The following is a 15732-nucleotide window of genomic DNA, read 5'->3' as shown; positions in this document are numbered from 1 at the left end:
AAGATTTTGTGCTTGGAGATTGGCATTAGGACAAACACTAACTGAGTCAGCCTCATTGTACGTGCAAATGTAGACCCTAGAAAGCGCTATATTTCTGTCTTATGGGCTAGAGACGTCTGTAAGCCAAATGAATGAGATCTAGAACTGATATTGATTTGTTAGATAGAGATGCAGACACTTGGAAGAACATCTTAAAGTAAATAGACTCGAATTCAGCATTCTTCCTAGTTTCCTTTACTGTACCCACCTCCATAGAAAACTTGGTATCTTTTAAAGATATTCCCGGAGTTTGTTTCAGCTATCTTATGTTGGTTTCTACTAAAATTTTCCTGATTTATACATGCATTTGCTATATTTAAATGTCCTAATTCAGCAGCACAACTCAGGCAGAAGCCAGAGAGTCTTTTATTAACCCTCTCTATTGTAGGGTGGAAACGGTAGCATTGCCAAATTCTCAACTTCACACCTTCCACAGCCTTGTGAAGATGAGACAGAATGGTGTTAAGTGTCCTAAGAAAAGCTGGGTTCAATTTCTCTTTCTGTGTAGAAGTGCAATATAAAGATGAATAGAGGCAACTCTGAAGCCAGACTGCCTTGGTTAAACTCTAGTTCCACCAATATGTACTGTATGATCTTGCTTGGGTTTAATTCTATTTCTTTGAACCTCAATTTTCTTATCTTTCCCTTAAGGATGATAAGAAACCTATCAGAGTTGTGGTGAGAATTAAAAGACTAAAGAAATGTAGTACACTTAGAAGTGTGCCTCAGGCATAGTAAACATATAAAACAGCATTAAATTTGTTATTTTCCACATCCATCATTCAATCGTGTTACCCTCTGTATTATTTGGCAGTATAAATGTAGCCAATTTGGTTAAGAAACACACACACACACTTCTTTGTCCCTCTCTCTCTCTCCTCCCTCCTTTACCAGTAACCTGATATGCATTTAAATGAGAATATTTGTATAAATTCTGCATATATAAGCATATCTCTATTTTGCAGAAATTATGTCATGAAACAAACTGCCTTTTCATACTCTGCGCTGACAGTTATTTCTTTTCCAATGTACCTCAATTATGTTGGTACATAAGTCTTTGAGAAAAATAATATCCTATTGCCAATGAGCTGCTGGCTCAGCAGGGCTATTCATTGTTCCTTAACACATACTAATATGCTGTTGGTTTTAGTGAAGTCTATACACATATATTTCTAAAATTAATACCAATTTTTGTTGACTATTTGTCTATCTATCATCTATCAACTGTCAACTGTCTATCTTTTAGGAATGTATATGTCAGTTAACCCTAAACTATATTTGGGTTTTGCCAATGCCACTGTGTAACAAACACTGAAACCTTGACCCTCTCTTGTATAGATACAATAAAAGCCATAAGAAGATAACACAAACAGGAAAAAAAAACTACTCATTTTGAAAGTTTCTTCAAAACTTTCAGTGAGCAACTGTATGATTTGTACTACCTTAGTGAATTTTCATAGGATTTCTTCAGTTAGTATATGAGGATCATAAATTTCAGAGCTGTAAGCGAACTTAAAGATCACTTTGTAAAAAGAAAACTAGATGATTTTAACTCTAACACATTCTCTCTCTCTCTCTCTCTCTCTCTCTCTCTCTCTCTCTCACACACACACACACACACACACACACACACACTATATATATACACACACACACACACACACACATTACATAAATAGCAGGGTGGTTTTATGTATTTCCCTATGACTTAAAGGACCCAACACTTTATTTTCCCCTATGAATTTTGAAGAAATTTATTTTACTATATTTCATAAAGCTAAATTTCCACAGAAGTGGTTTTTGACAGACATCTTGAGCTTTGGAGACATGGATCTGTATCAAAATTGCTCTTCTAAAGTATTTTTGTGACAGTCTCATCCTAAAGCAGGCAGAAAGATAGATGAAATCAGAAGAACCCATTTCTTTATTAGAATTGGGTTTTTTCTCTCATTGATTGACACCTGAACCCAAAGGATATATGATTTTATTTTCCCCAAATAGGGTGAATCAAGTCTGACAACCTAAATTCTTCTAAGTAAAATATCTTCTGTTTCATCTGACAAACTAGAAAAGGGTTTCTATGTCAAAGCTTGGAGAAGAGTTCCTTGCTCCAAATTGAAGTGATCATGATATGCCTTGCAGTCTAAAATAGGCCAATTATATTTTCTCCCTGGCTTTTCCTTAATTAGTACATATCTTGGGGATTTCTGTTAAAAAATTAGAAACTTTCTAATTTTTCTTATCCTACCCCTTCAGCCTGTTAGAACTTATTAGTGCTGAATAGTTTGTTAAAAATAACTAGAGTCATTAGTTTTAATATTAAAAAGAATGAAATATGAGTTGAAACTAGAACTATAGAAATAATGAATTTTTTGTTAAATATAATTTGAAGTTTCAGAGTGAGATAGGAAAGTTGTCGAGGTTTATGTCTTGGAAATGTCTTGCATATCTTCCTTCTCAAACCTATGGAGTATTTAAACTGGGTTAAGAGGAAAACTGATATAATAATTTCAGGACTTAAAATCAAAGGCATTTTTTAAGAATGAACACCATCATATACAGCTAAAAAATGAATTGGGTTATTTACTTCTATAGAAACCCCTTACTTCTATTCATATAATTTCCCCATTCCCTTTCTCATAAATACCCTTTGCTTTCAACTCCTAATGGATACACTATATGGTTTTCTGTCTGAATCAGTGCTTCCCAGAATTGCACTTCTTTTTTTATCTCACATAAACACTTGTCTTGCACTTTGGCCTTTTGTTTTTAGCTTAACAAATCATCCCATGCAATTTATGGAAATCCATAACAGTTAAGCATGACCTTGATGTAAACATCTTAGTAAATACTTTCTCTTCCAACAGTATTAATGAAAATCAAGGAACAGTGATACAAAATGTGAGGATTTACTAAAAGGCACCAGTAAATATCGTATGAATAGGTTTTGGTTTCAGAACTTCAATATAGAAGGCAAAAACAATGTAGTGCCTGTGGTAACATATAATGTAATGAAGATTTTCTCCCATTAGGCAATGTAATCTCACTTGTTCTTGAATATTCCATGAAAATTTTTTTACCTTTTTATATTATCAAAGTGGGATGGGGGAGAAAATTCCCAAGCTAGATATTTAAGTAGGCTTGGTGTGCCTATCAGGATATAGTACAATTTCAAGGAGTCCTTGCAATCCCTCTTCAACACTGTATTCTAAGCATGGTCCATTGTCAAGCAATATTAGCACAAAATGGGGCTTTTTAGAAATGCAAATCAATCTCTTCCTTTCTCTACTATATAATCGGATGTGCATCTTAACAAGATCCCAGGTGATTTTTGGACACATTAAATTTAAGAAACACTGCTCTGCAGAATCTCCTCCAATTGTTCTTCCTAACCGTAACCTAACATTTTCCAATTACTGGGAAATCATTGCTAGAGGTACACTATTTCATCATTGAACAATTCTAATTATTTTAAAATTCTTTCTTACATCAAGGCAAATTCTGCTTCTCTATTAAAACTAGTCAAAGTTTTCACTCTAGCTTGACTTATAGTAAGTCTAATACCATGTTTTAGGACAGATATGGGCAGCCAAACATCTGTTTTCTTCTCTTCCTCTTCCTCAGTTCTTCAGCTATTTCTCAAATGACATAGTATGCACATACTCTAATCGCTTTGAATGCTCTGGTCTGAACTCCACTTTGGTGATTTTCACCAAGATGAGAGCTTCAAAATGGAATCCAATATTCAGTGTTTGATCTGATTACAGAAGAGGTGAGATAAATTAACATGTGCCTCATTCTTAATATTCTAAATCTATTAAGCTTGCCTCTGTTTGAACTGGTCTTATTTTGAGGGTGGAGAGAGAGAGGAATACATCATCCTATCATCTCATACTGAGTTGACAGATATGGGGAATTCTGTATCCTTTTTCAGCTTGTGGTATTGTGCTAAGCCACACCACCATTTTATTCCTCTCTAGGACATACCTACTTAATATTTTGGGCCCAAAGATAAAACTTTCTAAAGGCTGACTATGCAAGGCCACATGCAGCTATCTGCCTTCTCTGAGGTAGCTTTGGTTAGCTGCAGTTCTTTTTCTTTATCTCTTTAAAATTCAGCCTGTCAAATTTTCCAACTTATATGATTCAAAATTGTGATTTGTCATCTTAAGAAATTTCTGTTCTTTCTACTTTAATATTTTTTAAAATATATTTTATTGATTTTTTTTACAGAGGGGAAGGAAGAGGGATAGAGAGTTAGAAACATTGATCAGCTGCCTCCTGCACACCTCCTATTGGGGATGTGCCTACAACCAAGGTACGTGCCCTTGACTGGAATGGAACCTGGGACCTTTCAGTCCGCAGGCCAATGCTCTATCCACTGCGCCAAACCGGTTAGGGCTACCTTAATCTTTTTAAAGCTGAAAACTCATGCTATTATTAATCACATTTAAGAAATTAAGATTCTGATGCAATTTTCTATATAGCAGTTCTTGAAGTATATTGGATAACTCTGACGACCTACAGGATAAAATTTCTCTGATGTCTGAAATGCACCACACCCTTTATAAATCTACTTTTAAATCTTTATTTTTTTTTAATATGTGCTTTGGGCACAAAAAACTAAATAACTTGAATTAGGATCTGGGCCTTAAAGGTCCAGTGATCCATCAGTGTGTTGTCTCATTCCCATGCTGCAGCAGACATTGCTGCTATTTTAATAGGATCCAATAAGATAACTTGTTTAGGAAAAAAGTCTAAGTACTAAAACCACATTTTGAGATTCTTTGATATTTAGATGTTCAATGTTTTTTTTTATTTCTCTCACTGTTAGAAATTTTTCTTTGAAGTTATTCTTTTAGCTGAGATCCAAAGCAGTTCCAAAGCAATTGGCCAGTATCTTGGAATAAAAGCAAGCCATTTCATACCAGGAATGTCAAATTATTAAATTGCTTTCACTAAATTTACATAATCTCTAAGTCTAGTGTAGGTTATTTCATCAATGATATATGAAAAATGAGAATAGATAGGAATACATATCCTAATATACTAATATATAACGAGCCAGGGTCCGTCACAACCAAAATGTCTGGATGGCCGAACACCAAGCTAGAGTCCCGGTCAGCAGGGCAGAAGTCAGTCCTGCGTCCTGGCGGCCCGCGGCAGGAATCAGTTCTGGGTCCAGGTGGCCTGGATCCTAGCCAGTGCGGCAGAAATCGGTCCTGGGTCCCGGCGGCACATGTTGGGAGTTGGTCCTGGGTCCCGGCAGCACAACAGAAGTCAGTCCTGGGTCTCAGGGGCCTGGATCCTGGCCAGCATGGCAGGAGTCAGTCCTGGGTCCCAGCTGCCCGTAGCACGGTGGCGGGAATGAGCTGTGGATCCTGGCTGCCCATGGTGTGGCAGCAGGAGGGAGCTGTGGGAATGGAGCCATGCTACCATCGGACTGGCCTCTGGGTTCCTCCCCCGCCCACAGGCTCCAGGGAAACAGAGCCATGCTGCGACGGGACTGGACTCTACCTGAGGGATCCCTGGATTGTGAGAGCATGCAGGCTGAGCTGAGAGACCCCCACAAGTGCACGAATTTTTGTGCACCGGGCCTCTAGTTATATATAAAACATATGGGTGTGTATATATATATCCAGAGTAGTGCCTATTTAGTTATTGTTGGTGAGAAGATTCAGGACATGCTACCTTCCCATATTGACTAATTTAAGTTAAAGGAATTTGAAAAACCACAGATGATAGAATGACTTTCTGGCCTTCCTCTGAAGCAAGCCCTAAGCCCCTAGTGTGAGAGGGCCCTCTATACCTGAAGGAAAGGAGTATCCTTATTTCTGGAGACATAGAGAGTATGAGTTTAACCTGAACAAACAGGCCTTGCTAAGTTTCCCCCAGTGTTATACACTTAACTCACACTCTGTATTCTATCACATTTTTCCATAGCTGTCCATACTCCCTTAACGTGAGCATGAAAACAAAGTTCAACCTCTTTTTTAGGTCTTCATTTTCTTTTTGTTGTTGTTGTCTCATGCTGCTTTATATAGCTGGGTTCCATTTTCATTCCTCAGTAGATTTTATGTATTTCTCATATGTTTCATTAGTTCATCTTGTTCTGAAGGGTGACAGTGTGTCATCTTGATCAGTCAACCATCTTCATAGCAAGCTTTGTTGACAAGTCCTGGATTTTCTGCAGGAGCTTCATCCATTTCACTTACTTCTCCTGACAGAGGGGAATGAAGTTCACTAGCCACTTTTACACTTTCCAAAGCACCAAACTCATTTTGTTTGTTCAGTTTTATCCCAATTTCAGGGAAGACTACAGTAAACAATATCTCCCAGAGCTTTCTGTGCAAAATTGCTGATTCCCACTGTTCCAGTGCCTTTTTCTGTTGTTATCTATTCATGATTCTCTGCACATAGAAGCATTCAGAGCTAACGCATTACCGGATGGAAAGTCAAGCTCTGCTGAACATTCATTGGACAGGTTAGCCACTGGCTTTATGAGCTTCTTCCCTTCAAAGATTTGATCGAACTATTCAAGGATCCCTGGAAGAAAGACTGACAACCGTTTGGGGCCAGTGCACAGCAACCTGACAGCACCCGTCCAATGTTGGTGGCCATACCCTGCCAGCCTCTGGCCTAGGTCTTCGTTTTCCTATGAAGGCTTGAGTAGCACATAAAATTTAAATTAAATAAATAAATTGGAATGCTCTTCTCTTGTTAATCTATCTCCTGTTGTAGGGGCTTACAGTGAGTAACTATGGAGGATGTTTGTTCTAGAGGCTCAGATAACTCTATCTAAAACCTATGTGGTTCTTTCAAGAATCATACTAACAGCATAACTTGGGATATTACTTTTTTTTTTGGAGACATAGAGGCATTTTTGAGTCTCCTTTCATTAAGGTCTCTGGCTTTAAAAGACTGACAACCGTTTGGGGCCAGTGCACAGCAACCTGACAGCACCCGTCCAATGTTGGTGGCCATACCCTGCCAGCCTCTGGCCTAGGTCTTCGTTTTCCTATGAAGGCTTGAGTAGCACATAAAATTTAAATTAAATAAATAAATTGGAATGCTCTTCTCTTGTTAATCTATCTCCTGTTGTAGGGGCTTACAGTGAGTAACTATGGAGGATGTTTGTTCTAGAGGCTCAGATAACTCTATCTAAAACCTATGTGGTTCTTTCAAGAATCATACTAACAGCATAACTTGGGATATTACTTTTTTTTTGGAGACATAGAGGCATTTTTGAGTCTCCTTTCATTAAGGTCTCTGGCTTTATAATAATTATCAACTCACTAACGAATATTTTCTTATTGCCTCTTATGTATATCAAAGCCTTACTCAGATTTATAATGTGTGCTAGTGATGACTTCATCCTAAGTAAACATGAGATATATGGTCTCCAGAGGTAATTATAGCTTTATCACCAGCCAAATTTGGCTCATAGAGACCCAAAATTCTGTCTATAACAGTAAAGGCTTGGGCATATCTTCTCAACATGTATATTGTAAGTCTAGAAAATTAGTGTAACAGCCTCCTATTACAGGGAGTTTCACTCTTTTTATTTTGTTTTATTTTATTCACTAAGAAGATTTTATTTTTTAAAACGTATTCATTCACTCAAGAATTCTTAATTTAACACCAACTATGTGCTAGACACTGTTGGCATCTGGGTTCTATTTGTGAACAAACAAGGATTCATTTCTCATGGATTCACAGATCTCTGAGGAAACTTTATAAATCAACCAAATATTTGCATAATTGTTTTCCCCCTAATGAGATTCAGAAGGCTCATTAATATTGATGCACTGTGTTAGGGCATTCAGAATTCTCTGAGGAGCTCTCCTATTTGCCTATGCCCATTTTAATTCTAGGACTTGGCTCTAAGAACCGAATAGTGTATTGCAGTCTAGACATCTACCTTTGGCAATATCTAGATTATCTTTAACCTTAAATAGTGCAAGATGTACAGAGATGTTTAGGAATAAAGGAATATACTAAGTGATCTGTCAGTATCACACAGAAATGAATAAGGAAGCTGAGATCTGAGAAGACTCTAAAACTCATGCTCATTTTCTCATGCATAGTTTGCTGGGAAAAGGCAGAGAGATGACTTCTTATGCCTAATACAGAAGATCAAGGAAGTTTCCTCAGAGAGTAAATTGTGGATGTTCCATCTTAGTGGAGAATAATGATAGTTTTTAGTAACTCATTCACAAAGGGAATTATTTCCTAAAAGTCATATTTTGCTTCAAATACTGCAGGACTGATAAAACAGACTTCCTTTGGATTTGAAATGCATCATTTGAAGTACAGGGATGTGTATACATCTGCCTTTCTCAGCCCAACTTGCCAAAATAAAGTTGTTGTTTTTTTAGTAAGCTGTGTATTCATATAAAATCATTTTGAAATCCTATCTGAAAGTTTTGCTCTTTTCTCTAAAGACAGGAATCTTTGAAGACTAAATCTTTAACTGACTTGTCAGATACTGGAATACTTGTTCAAGTAGGCAAATTATAAAGATATTTCCCAAAGCAAAACCGAATGTTGGTGTATTGCTATGATCAGATATTTGCTAATCAGACTTTGTGATGGCAGTTTTACCTGTGTTGATTTATGTTATCTGATGGACAAATATGCTTTCAGGTAAGGTAGAACATGTTAAAAAAAAATAAAAAGCCAAAACAAGATGCAAAAGCATTTATTTTGGATCCAAAAGAATTATAATTTAGGTCCATAGGTTCAGGCAGAAACCCATACTGTGTCCCAATTATGAGGTGAAGATAAGGGTGTGGGTTTTTTTGTTTGTTTTGTTTTTGTTTGTTTTGAGGAAAGGAAGAGAAATTATTACATGAGTAGAAAAAAAATTTCTATTGGTACCAACAAGCTGACTTACTCTTTAGTTATGCAGAGCTGGTTAGTGATTCTACCTTCAGAAATAATGTTCATATTCATATATGTCATGTTGGAGTGTATTCCTAACACCTGTTTGTTTGGGTTTTTTTTTTTTTTGTGGGTTTTTTTTTATTAACGATTTCTTTTTTGGCCACATCTTTTGTTGAAGTAAGAATATCCAAACCTATAGAGAATTTTTATAAAAAATTCATTTGAGCCAAGCAGAGGATATGCCTGGAAGCAAGCTCTCAGACTGAGAAAAATGCTTTTCTGAATGACAGTTTGCAGTTTCTTTTATGCATTTGAAGTTATGGAGGGAAAGTAAGGAAGCTGGGTAAAGTGAGGAGAGGATAGTTATGGAGATTATATGCTCTCTTGAGGGTGGTTTGTAGTTCAGTGATTTCAGAAAACAGGCATTTCAAAGGTGTAATAACAGTGGACAAAACAGTGGACAGGGCTTATTAAGGCAAAGATAAACTTTTTACTAAAGAAGTTACATTCCTGCCATGTGACTACCCAGCATGACTTGTCCAATTAGGAATTTACTAGAGGCCCGGTGCATAAAATTAGTGTAGTGGGGGGCAGGGAGGGGGAATCCCTCAGCCTGGCCTGTGCCCTCTCACAGTCCGGGACCCTTCAGGGGATGTCTGACTTCTGGCCTAGGCCCGATCCTGCAGTGATCATCCTGCAGTGATCAGGCCTAAGCCAGCAGTCGGACATTCCTCTCGTAGGCCATCTCGTGGGGGATGTAGCAGTGTGCCAAGTGACAGGTGACCAGGGAGTAGCCTGAATCAGGGCTGAGCACCACCCTGCTTACAGTCATCCTGGCCTGCTGTGCCTGCTGCCGCCACTAGGTAGTGCTGCCCTGGAGATGGGAGAGGCTCCTGCTGTGGCAGCTGTACTCGCTAGCTGTGAGCCTGGCTTTTGGCTGAGCGGCGCTCCCCCTGTGGGAGCATCCTGACCACCAGGGGGCAGCTCCTGCATTGAGCATCTTCCCCCTGCTGGTCAGTGCACATCATAGCAACCAGTCGTTCTGGTCATTCTGCCTTAATGGTCGCTTAGGCTTTTCTATATATAGATAAGCAGAACATCCTATCAGGTTATTTTCTGTAGAACTTCTCTTTTTGTCTACATTTTCTCTTTTAAAAATAATTTTTTATGTGTCTGGCTTTTAACAATTTTTTTTTATTAAAAAGGGAGTTAAATTTTAGCTTGTTGATCTTTTAATCATAATTTCACATTTACATGTATGCATTCTATGTACATCTATTCCATATCATCAAATATTTGGCAAAGCATTTGTTAGTACTTGTATTGATATTTATTGATATTTAATGAGTATTTATCATGTTGTAAGCATTTGCTTTAGACCAGGGAATTCATTGTGAGACACTAACATATCTTTGGAGCCCAAGAACAGCAGTCAGTTCAGATTATACTAAAACCAGAAGCTGGAGATGCTCTGGGCAATGTTTTCTCCCTTTTATTCTGTTTTCCTCTTTGAATTGTTTTATTCTAGCTCCTTTTGGGTTTTTGTTCATTTGTTTGATTGTTTTTACTTTATTTACTTCTTCCTAAGATAGTGTTATAATTCATATCTTCTCTCTTTCACAAGTGTCTCTCTTTCTCTTACAAATTTTTAGGAGTCTTGAGCCATTTTCCACCAGCTATATAATCATCTCAGGATCTGTGGCTGTGGGCATAGGGTCATAGCTTTCATGATCCTTCCCATGGGGTGACATTTTCAAACAGAATGTCATTGTCAGCTAGGCCAACACTACAAAGAAGTTATTTGAAACACTGTGCTTGGAGTCTGACACATATTATATGAGTCAATTCTTTCAACAACTTTTAGTTAGGAAGGTAAGTCAGAAAAGTTTATAGACTTTACCCAAGGGGACACAATGGATTGATAAATCCATAATATAAATGCAATCTTGTTTAACCTCTGAGCTAAAACAAACCCTTTAAGGCCTCCATAATAAAGACATGATGGGGAGAGGGTGTGATATCACCTATAGCTGCAAACACTTTCCAAAACTGAGCCATTTATTAGGTAGCTGCACTTATCACAAATGATCCCATTTTTATTTATCAGATCCTGTACCAACACTTATAAATTACTAGAGGCCTGGTAAATGAAATTTGTGCACAGGTAGGGTTTCTAGGCCTGGCCTATGATCAGGGCCGTTCAGGGCCTTCCTTCCCCTGGCTTCCAGCCGCCAGCTGGGGCCCTTCCTTCATTCTTCACTGCCCCCTGGTGGTCAGCACATGTCATAGCAAGTGGTCAAACTCCTGGTGGGTTGAACTCCTGAGGGAAATATTTGCATATTAGCCTTTTATTATATAGCATTATTTTTGTTTCCAGTGAATTATTTGAGGAAACCAATAACTTCCTTTTTTTAACTAGGGATAAATCTGCTAAACTTTTATTTCAAAGTAAAGGATAAAAATGGTGATATATTGAATTCAGAATTTAGTTTAACTTTTTCCTTATTCAGGGTACGGAATTTTTATGGAATTGTGTGTGGATAAATAGCACCACAAAACACAGTGGTAGTAATAGTTTGTATTTCTGATGGTGACTGGTAAGTGCATGTTCTCTTAATGTGTTGCATTTCCCTTGGTTATGGAATGCCTATAGTCTATTTATAAATATAACCTTAGTGGCTGAGCAAAGCATGAGGGGAGTTTAATATCAGAAAGATTGACCTTAGGGAAGGGGGCATATTCATATGTCCATGCAGTATTTTTATTAATGGCATAAGTACTTCTTCTTCTTTGATCTCAGTACCCTGCTCTGAACCACCCAGTATACACTATATGTAACATTAACATGCACATATGAAAGAGAAGAAAAAGAAAGAAAGGTAGTTCCTTATGAAACTAACTCATCTTGCCCCCTCCTCATTGCGTTACTCTCTTTAGCTTACCACAGATAAAATCAGGCTGTATGGTAACTTAGCAGGCCATGTGATAACCGACTGTGAACAAGAGTATATAATGATCGCAGCTATGATTAGGGAGAGTATAGCATAGTCACTGAATCATACGAGGGGCTAAGTAATGCTAGTGCAATTTTACATATGGTAAAATATTGTTTTATCTTTATTAAAATATTCTATTAATACTTTAAGAAATTTACTAATTATATCTCATTTAATACAATTAATCACAAAATTATGGGTTTACTGTCTGTGTAAGAATGGCAATAGGATAATGTGTCAAGAAAGATAAGTGTATTATTCTTAAAATTCTAAGAAGATAGTCTTTAATAAAAAATAGCCCAAGAATTGGGTCTTTAAACTGCAGAAGAGTTAGGTCAGATTTATTAGGGCAGGCACTTTTTTTGTGTTTATATTTAAGGCTTGCAGAAGCATTCAGACGTATTGAGTTTGCAGTTGTTCCAGAGTCAGCTGATTTTGATGAACGTAGTCAATTATGAATGCAAGATATGAAAATGCAGGTGCATTAAAAAATGAACATTGGAAATTCTGGGCAGGCAACAAAACATCATTTGAAATGAGGTTCTTTTTCATCAGCGTGGCTTTGGGCTAAGAAAATTGGCCTTTCCAATCACTTACAATGCTATTTGTTTTCATCTGAAGCCCTATGCAAGCATCTAGGGAAAAATCTGTTAATATGCAGCCCACTGGCCCCATATTGCCCACAATGAATATAACAGTATGTAAGATACATTTTAATAAAAATTTTGTAGCTTAATTTTTACAATATCCTGTTATACATAATTTTTAAAGACAAACTACAACCTTCACTAATGACTGATTACTATAATCTGTTGCATTCATTTCCCTTACACGCCTTACGTGCAGGTGCACCATTTCTCTCCACTAATACTAGCAGCAAATATTTTAGCAGGTGATTGCTATGGCATTAGTCTTGGACTGACTTGTTTGGTGTGCACAACAGGAAACATTTTGCTTTCAGAGAACAAGAAAAATAGGTTTATTTGAGTTACACTTATTAATTTGTGCAGGTATTCAGTAATTTGGTAAATGTTCAAGAAAAAAATATCAATTTTATTAAAATGTTCTATTTTATGTTAATGATTACTTATTTATTTCAGCTATTTGTATTCAGCATGTCTCTATTGAAATAAACTTACATTTCTATGGAAATTGAAGCTTTTTGGGGGGTGGGTGCCACATAAACTTAAACTTGTTTATTTGTCCCGTGTTCGTTAGCCTTTGAGTTTGACATGCTTGCCTTACAGGGATAATTTAGATGTGCAGATTAGGGGTATATAATTACATTGTATAAATAAATGTAACCTGTATTCTCAGATTGACCTCTACTGAGAATATGATCTCTCTGGAATAAACTGTATGAAACAATTGATGTCTACCAAGAAAGATCTGCCTTGCCATCCTGGTGCTATGCCACCCTATGATAAGCCTCACTCACCAATATTGTTGGGACTTCCCTAGGGTCCACAAGGTATCCAATGCCTTAATATACTTTCCCAGGTATAACCTAAATGAAATCCAAAATTACTATTTACACTAACTTATGAATAGGCATGTTTTTATCTTCTTAACATAGAACATTTTAAACATAGTCAAGTGGAGAAGATGGTAAGTGGCTAAAAATATAGGGAAATAAGTGGTAGAATAATGAAGGTTGCCAAAATTGGGTGAGGGTCACCTGGGTGTATTCTGTTTACTTTGTATGTGATTGAAAATGTTAGCTATAAAGTACAAAATGAAAAGATAAAAACATATGTAAGAACTTCAGTAGTAGATTAGGCATTAAATCCTCTATTAGTTAATGGCTAGGTCTGTATCTTTGGGTAAATTGCAATCTTTTTGAAACTCAGACTACTCAACTGTAAAATTTAGATTTCACTTCTTCAGAAAGGGTTGTTATAAGAATATAGATATTATTTATTTATTATGTCTAAAACTATCTCAATTTTGAAAAGTATCTTAATGCTTTCATTTACTTCATTTTTTAGCAATTAGCATTATAATTGTACTATTGTCTAATGTTCACGGTATAAACATGGTACTTCACAGTTGATAAAATATACTTTTTAAAAATTATTCAGAAGAGTTATTTTTTTAGAATCGTTTAGTGCTTTCTTATCTTGGTTGACCTTTTTGTATTCATTTAACTTTTAAAATTTCAGCACCAAATGTAGAAAAGAAAATTAATAGGCATTTTCTTTGTGTTTATCATTCACTTGCAAGAGTAAAAGAAAAAAGCTTTCCTTTGGCATTTCCATATAAAATGTGTTATGTCTATTAAAATAATGATATGCCAAAATGTGATGACATGGCATTTAATAGGTAACTGACAGTTATGGAATAAAACTTGAGCATGTTTGGAGTTTGCTTAAACTTCCTTATTAACTAGGCTTAGTTATATAAAGGGCAACATAAAATGAAAGGTATATTTTTAAAGCATTGAAAAGGCAGTCACAAAAGTAAGCCAATTACATTCCCTTCAGATGGCATTTTGAATAGATAGAATTCCTCTGAAGTCTATAATGCAAATAGTAGACTTGTCATTTTAACATATAATTGCTTACAATGTTTACATGCAAACATAAGTCTAGACAAGCAAAATAAGATTGGAAAAATTATAAAGAAAGAGGGGAAGGGATGACAGCATGAAAATTATGTAAAAGTGGTCCCAAGTTTCTAAGAAAACAATAAACTATGTATTTAAATTTCCCAAATATTTTCCAGAGTAGTCATGGCTAATATGAACAGATACTGGAAAGGAACTGATAAATAGAAAAGCTAAGCAAAATGCTTTTCCTGGGGTTGATTAGTCTACAATATATTTTAAATTGGACATGTTTAAATAATTTTTTCCTCTCTGGCTTATAATATAAGGCACAAGGTAGAAGTTGAAAAAAAAATATTCAGAAGTATATGCTTTCCATTTTGGTAAAGATAATAATTCCTGCAAGTTTAACTCTTCCATTAATACTGGTACATGTTCCCAGAACCATGGGACACTATTTTGCCTGGAGAACATTATGCTGAGTGTAGTAAGCCAGTCGGAGAAAGGCAAGTACCATGTGATTTCACTCAGATGTGGAATCTAATGAACAAAATAAACTTAACAAGGTAGAAACAGTCTCACAGATAGAGAAGAGACTGACAGGAGTCTCTCCCGCTTCCGCTCCAGCTCCCTCAATGGAAAAAATATCCTCAGGTGAGTATTAACCACTGAAATTCTACCAGCAGGAAAAATGCTGATGAATCTACTGAGCAGTAAATATATGCTACCCTTTAAGACAATGGGAATATGACTGTGAACTGCAGAGGGAAGAAATTTCAGCCCAGAGGTTGGAGCCTTGGGCACAGAATGTGGAGCCATGGATCCGAGGGTGGAGCTGCAAACCACAGAGGATTGCTCCCAGGCTTTGAATCCTAATGGACTTCGCCATTTAGATGATTTCAAAGTGTTGGAGAATCAGTGAATCTTGACTTCCATTTTATCTCCTTTGGAGTGGGAATATTATATTGTTATCCTATGCCTGTCCCATCATTATAACTTGAAAGCTTATAACACAAATTGTTTTCTATCTTTACATGTTCACAGATGGAAATAAATTTTGCCCCAGGGTGAATTATACAGAGTCTTACTCATACATGATTTAGATTTCATTAATGATTTGGGGACTTTTGGAGTCATGGTATTTTTCTATCTTTACATGTTCACAGATGGAAATAAGTTTTGCCCCAGGGTGAATTATACACAGAGCCTTACTCATACATGATTTAGATTTCAGTAATGATTTGGGGACTTTTGGAGTCATGGTAA

This window comes from Myotis davidii, unplaced genomic scaffold, assembly GCF_000327345.1.
Source record: "Myotis davidii unplaced genomic scaffold, ASM32734v1 scaffold330, whole genome shotgun sequence".
NCBI lineage: Eukaryota > Metazoa > Chordata > Mammalia > Chiroptera > Vespertilionidae > Myotis > Myotis davidii.
This window is presented reverse-complemented; position numbering follows the sequence as displayed.